This window comes from Polyergus mexicanus, unplaced genomic scaffold (assembly GCF_030449975.1).
Source record: "Polyergus mexicanus isolate NDT 795.1 unplaced genomic scaffold, iyPolMexi1.0 SCAF_24, whole genome shotgun sequence".
Taxonomy (NCBI): domain Eukaryota; kingdom Metazoa; phylum Arthropoda; class Insecta; order Hymenoptera; family Formicidae; genus Polyergus; species Polyergus mexicanus.
In genome coordinates this window covers 3712384-3719431 of record NW_027223344.1, presented here as the reverse complement: position 1 = coordinate 3719431, position 7048 = coordinate 3712384, and positions in this window count along the sequence as shown.

Here is a 7048-nt window from a genome sequence, read left to right as displayed (position 1 = left end):
TCATTATTCTGTACATAGAAGTATTACGGTAAGATTATCAAAAACTAAATATTTTACGAGATATTTAATTTTTTATATCAAAATATGCCAGATTAAAATATAAAATAACTCAAAAAGTACTTAATAAAAAAATACTGTATTATAGTGTTTTGGAAAGCTCTCGATGTCAGCTACATGTGTAATAAACCGCTTTCGCGAGGCGGTTTCATGGATAACTCGGTCGGGATCCGGGGCTCGTGAAAGAGTATCGAGAGACGATCGATAGATACGTTAGATAAAATATAATTTATTGCGTGTAAGTATGTGTGGATACAGAGTGAGTGTATGTGTATAAAGGTTGTGTGTGTGTGAGCGTGTGCGCTTGTATGTGAGTGAGATGGTGAGCGAGCGAGTGCGTGTGTGAACGTGAAATATTTCGTATGGTTTACAATGTGTATGGTCGAGGCGATCGCGATGCATCCGAATTACAATGCGCGGAGTGTGTTGCGGAGCGCGCTTTCAGCGATTCGATACAATTATCGATGACGTGCGCGGATCTGGATTTCGGCAGAGGCCGCTAACTACCGGGCGGTAATTTCGGTCGGGCCGGTGGGCGGTCCTTAGACGTGTCAGTATCGATCTGATTGCGTCGATCGATGTCGCGGCCGGGTTAGATCCTCCCCCTTGAGCGGGATTTAGCGCGCCGTATTAATGGCGAGTCCGATCGCGGTAATGGCTGTCGCGGAATTACTGCGAGTTCGCGGATATCGCGGTATTATTTTGTCGGGGATGATTTTCCCGTAGGATGCAGGAGTGCAACGGCCGACGGGAACACCCGTCAATGGCAGGGAACTCCCTACCACTGGATGATCGCCGTTGCACGTAGGTGGACGGATGCGGGTGAGGTGTCGAGAACTCCCGACGGAGGCTGAGTACGCCCAACCTCGTGTTCCTCGGTCACAGAGATTTCAAAGGATTAGTACTCTGCGTTGATACCACTGCTTGCGGAGGCTTGGTACTCCCAACCCCGTTTTCTCTCCCTTTGAGCGTGTTTTCAGGATCGTTCTGGATTTCAGGCGTCGTACTGACTCTGGTGGTTGCGGAAGATCTGGTCTCGAGATAGAAAATTGGCTCTTATTTATACCGCTTTTTCCGGCGGGTGCGTGTGCGTAATATGCCTGATTGTTTTAAGGCATATTGTTTCAAGTTGAACCGCCGCGCGCGACTCGGGTGGTTTCGGGAACGGTCGGTACGGTTACCCGAGCGCGGCGACGATCCCCGGTAAACATCGCATCTTGACGGCGGTTATAAGTTCGAACGACTTTCTCGATATTTTAAAAATGGGCGCTCGGCGCCTCCGCATTATGCCCGACCGGTGTTTGTCGGGCGGCGGACTTCCGGCGGATCGACGGCCGGGTAACGGTGGAGGGATGCATCGTTACACATGAATACTAAATAAAAAAATGGGGGTTTCCATTTAAGATTTTAAAGTTGACCTTCACATGACCTTCAAATGATTTTCCAAGGTCAAATCATTGTAACCATCTTATGGCCCCCTCGAAACCAAACAACTTTTGTCTGAAACATTTTTCTCTTCCGGATTTGGTTTTTGAGATATTTGTCTGAGGAGATTAAAATGGGACACCCTGTATATATATATATATATATATATATATATACAGGGTGGCCCATTTCTCGCCTCGCGTACGCGGCCCGTAATTCATTAACTATTTTGGCTTATAATTTAAAAACTAAGCCTCGGAAAAAATTTTGGCAAAAAAAATCGTCTTAGAATAGTGTCAAGTATATGACATTGGAAGGACAGAAGGTTGTTTTGAATCACCCTGTATGTATATATATATACTTAGTTTTTAAATTATAAGCCAAAATAGTTAACGAATTACGGGCCGCGTACGCGAGGCAGGCAGGGGCGGCGCAACTCATCGTCCGATGCTGGTGATTACGTGAGGCGCTCGCTGCGATCAACTGTTTGCTACATGCGATGGAGTGTATGTATGAGAGAGAACGTATACGCGTATACACACACATACACATTCTCTCTCTCTCTCTCTCTCTCTCTCTCTCTCTCTCTCTCTTACACCCATCGCATGTAGCAAACTGCTGATCGCACACACGCACTCTCTTTCTCTCTCTCTCTCTCTCTCTCTCTCTCTCTCTCTGTCTGTCTTTCTCTTTTACACCCGTCGCGTGTAGCAAACAGCTGATCGCACACACACATACACTCTCTCTCTCTTTCTTTCTCTCTCTCACTGATCCTTATCTTTTATGTAATAATTCGTTGCCCTCATACGACTCAATAAGTAATACTTCCTAAGTGTAACACAACGAGTAACTAGCAAACTTTTTTTCACTCACAAATTGTATCACTTATCGAACTTTTACTAATTAATCCACGCACTTTATCGATAAATTGAATTTATTAACGATTATAACAATCTACGGCTAATCACAATCTACCGATTACTACCGATTAATTATTAAAATAACTTGAAGAAAGAAACGCGTTGTTCGATGCGGAGACTGCGCGACGACAAGCAAGTTATGTCGGCACTAGCGTTGCCGGCTGCCGGCTGCCGAACGACTGAATGTATCACATTACGCGTGATCGACGCGGACGCTATCATGTGTCCTGTGATCGGCTAAAGCCTCCGACATTGTAAATTCGATAGTTTCGAAAACATGAAACTATAAAATATGAAAATATAATGACGTATAATAACATCGTTTTTTTTAATAAATTCAGTTTATCGATGCGTGGATTAATTCGTAAAAGTTTGATAAGTGGTACAATTTGTGAGTGAAAAAAGTTTGCTAGTTACTCGTTGTATCATACGGAAATATTATTTATTGAATCGTATGAGGGCAATGAAACTCTACATACAAGGTAAGAGTCAGTGAGTGAGTGAGTGAGTGAGTCAGTGAGTGAGTGAGTGAGTGATTGATTGATTGATTGATTGATCTTTATTAGCTTTCTCAGCTATTTGTAATACAAATCTAGTTTACATTAATTACAATATACTCCTTTAACATTTGCTTAAACGCCACAATTCTTTCATTCCGCTTTATTTCAGCTGACAAGGCGTTATACATTTTCACTCCTTCGTAAAACATACTCTTTTGCGCACTCCTTGTTCTGCGATATTTTATTGCAATATCCCCAGCTTGTCGTGTTTGCCTTTCACTCTCATTTTCCACAATTTCTAACCTATTTCTTAATTGCTCCGGTAACATGTTCCTTAAAACCTTAAAAATAAATATACACACATTATAATATAGCCTCTGTTTTATGGACATAAACTGCAGTGCTTGCAGCAGCTCCACTTTGGTATGTCTATCACATTGCAATATGATCCTCATGGCCCGGTTTTGTGCTTTTTGCAATTTACTCAGCTGTGTTTCTCCCATATCAATTAACAGCGTCGCACAATACTCAAAGTGAGGTGCTATAATTGTCTTATATACAATACATCTAGTGTATGCCGATATATAATTACCTATTCTATTCAAAAAACTCGTTTTTTTCCCTATTTTCTTTAGCATATAATCACAGTGGTCCTTAAATCGTAGTCTATCGTCAATAATTATGCCTAGGTATTTCATTATTTCCACACGTTCAATCTCAGCTCCATCCAAACATTTCAATGTTATATTACCTCGCAGTTCTTTTCTTATACTTCTAACAATCATATATTTCGTTTTTCCTGCATTCATTTTTAACTTATTTATATTCATCCACTCTTCTACTATAGTAAATGCCATATTCATTTTGCCCTCTAATTCCGCGCTGCTTTTTCCAGTTACATATATTAACGTATCATCTGCAAACATTTTTATACTACATCCTTCTGGACAGATTTTTATTATATCATTTATATATACTATAAATAATAAAGGTCCTAATACAGATCCTTGCGGTACTCCATATTCTGTGGTCATTAATTTAGACCATTTATTGTTAAATTGAACCTGCTGTGTTCTATCCTTTAAATATGATCTTAACCATTCTATAACCATTCCCCTAATTCCATATTGATATAATTTCTCTAATAATCTTTATCTATTGTTTCAAAGGCTCGCTTAAGATCCATGAAAATTACCCATACCATTTTTGCCTCACTAACTATCAATTTCCACTCATCAATGACTGTTTGAATCGCTGTTTCACACGAATACTGTTTTCTAAAGCCCGACTGATGTTCTGTTATAATACAGTTATCTTCCAAATATGTTTCAATTTGCTTTTTAACTACTAATTCTAACACTTTTTCAAATATTGGTAACATATTTATAGGCCTAAATTCACTTGCTTTTCTAGCTTTCTCTATTTTCGGAATCGGTATTATTGTAGACGTTTTCCAACCTTTTGGACAGCAACCTTCCTTCAAAGAATTATTTATTATATCAACAAATTCCTCTTTTATTACGCAAAATGCTGCCTTTAATATATCGCTAGTTATTCCCTCCTCTGTACCTTTCTTTTTCGGTAGTCCCATAACAATTTCCTGTAAATGCTCTATACTAATCATTTCAAAATTTTTCATAATTCCCTCGTTTTCAATAACATAAATAATTCTTTTACATGCATTTCCAGTTTTACTCCCATTTATAGATTTTACTATACTATTAATACTTTGTATATAATATAAATTGAATTTATCTGCTATACTGCATCCTTCAGTGCTGTCTAATATTTCAAAATCTATATTCTCTACTTCCCTCTTACTTCCTGGTTCGCCTCTAATTATTTCTTTTAGTGTTTTCCACATAGATGTCGGATTTTCTTTATTAAGATCTATCATATTTTCATAATATTCCTAATATCAGCGTAAGCAATCAGTCACCTCTGTTCCACTGTCACACGTCAGCACTTTTGTGTCCATCTTTAATGTCTACCTTTCGTGTGAGACTTTGGTGTCCCAAACAGAAAATGCACTTCTCACGCCCACAAAACAGCATATCCCGGCTAGATAACACTCATGGCTAATGCCGGTCTATGCCGCTATGACTTGAATAACTTTCTATCACTCCCCGTAACTATTTAACCGTTTAAAAGTTATTACTTTTGCGGAGCGATGTTTGATACGTCTTCTCCTCCAGAGAGAGAGAGAGAGAGAGAGAGAGAGAGAGAGAGAGAATGTTTATGTGTGTGTATACGCGTATACGTTCTCTCTCACACATACACCTCATCGTATGTAGCAAATAGTTGATCGTAGCGAGCGCCTCACGTAATCACTAGCATGGGACGGTGAGTTGCGCCGCTCCTGCCTGCCTCGCGTACGCGGCCCGTAATTCGTTAACTATTGTGGCTTATAATTTAAAAACTAAGCCTCGAAAAAAATTTTGGCAAAGGAAAAATCGTCTTAGATTAGTGTCAAGTATATGACATTGCAAGGACAGAAGGTTGTTTTGAATCACCCTGTATATACAGGGTGTCCTAGACGGGAGTGGTGCACTTGGACACAATATAATTGGACACGGTGCAAATGGACACGTTACAAATGGACACGAGATTTTACACACGGTTCAATTGGACACAGTGCATTTGGACACAGTAATTTTGGATACAGTAGCTTTTGGACACATAAAAAAATACGCATCGTTGACTTGGACACCGCTCAATTGGACACTGTTCATTTGGACACCGTTCGTTTGGACACAGAAAGATGCGCACCGTTCATTTGGACACCGTTCGTTTGGACACCGTTATTTGCCCACCGTTCGTTTGGACACCGTTCATTTGCCCACCGTTCGTTTAGACACCGTTCATTTGCCCACTGTTCGTTTGGACACCGTTCATTTGCCCACCGTTCGTTTGGACACCGTTCATTTGCCCACCGTTCGTTTGGATACCGTTCGTTTGGACACCAAAATTTGATTTAAGTTATACAACGTAATCCACACCAAATTTTTGTTTTAAATAAGAAATAGGTTTGGGTTAGGTTATATCTTCCGGAAGTGGAGCCCCCCGCAGGGGGGGGCGGAACCCACTGTATCCATGCATGACATCCAAATATGCGAAAAGCTAAACAAAGTGCTAAAAGCAATGTAAAATTAATGACATCAGTATCAGAAATATATAAGTATGAATATATTTTATTTTGACAGATATTATAACCTTCAAATGTATCTCCTTTTCACGATTTCATATTTTACATAGATTTACCAGTATAAAGTGTTATAAGAATACTGATTATATTTTCCCAAAATGATTTTTATTTCTCTCCATCTGTTACATATTCAAACAAATAGTGCGCATGTTTCTGTGTACAAATGAACGGTGTCCAAACGAACGGTGGGCAAATGAACGGTGTCCAAACGAACGGTGGGCAAATGAACGGTGTCCAAACGAACAGTGGGCAAATGAACGGTGTCCAAACGAACGGTGGGCAAATGAACGGTGTCCAAACGAACGGTGGGCAAATAACGGTGTCCAAACGAACGGTGTCCAAATGAACGGTGCGCATCTTTCTGTGTCCAAACGAACGGTGTCCAAATGAACAGTGTCCAATTGAGCGGTGTCCAAGTAAACGATGCGTATTTTCTTATGTGTCCAAAAGCTACTGTATCCAAAATTACTGTGTCCAAATGCACTGGGTCCAATTGACTCGTGTGCACAATCTCGTGTCCATTTATAACGTGTCCATTTGCACCATGTCCAATTGTACTGTGTCCAAGTGAAGGCCACTCGTCCTAGACCACCCGTACACCTCTTTTCTTTCGAAAACGAAGCATTTTAGAGAAAAACGTTTTGAACAAAAATTGTATGATTTTGAGAGAAACATAAGATGTTGTCATTTGTTTGATTTTAGATGGCATCGTTAAGGTCAAGTCAAGGATACCTTTAATTTCTTAAATGGAAACCCTTATTTCTTTATTGCATATTCTTATAGCTTATCTCGAGAGCTTTTCAAAACACTATAATAAAGTATATTTTCATTAAGTATTTTTTGAGTTATTCTATATCTTAATCTGACATATTTTGATATAAAAAATAAAATATCTCGTAAAATATTTAGTTTTCGATAATCTCACCGTAATACTTTCATAT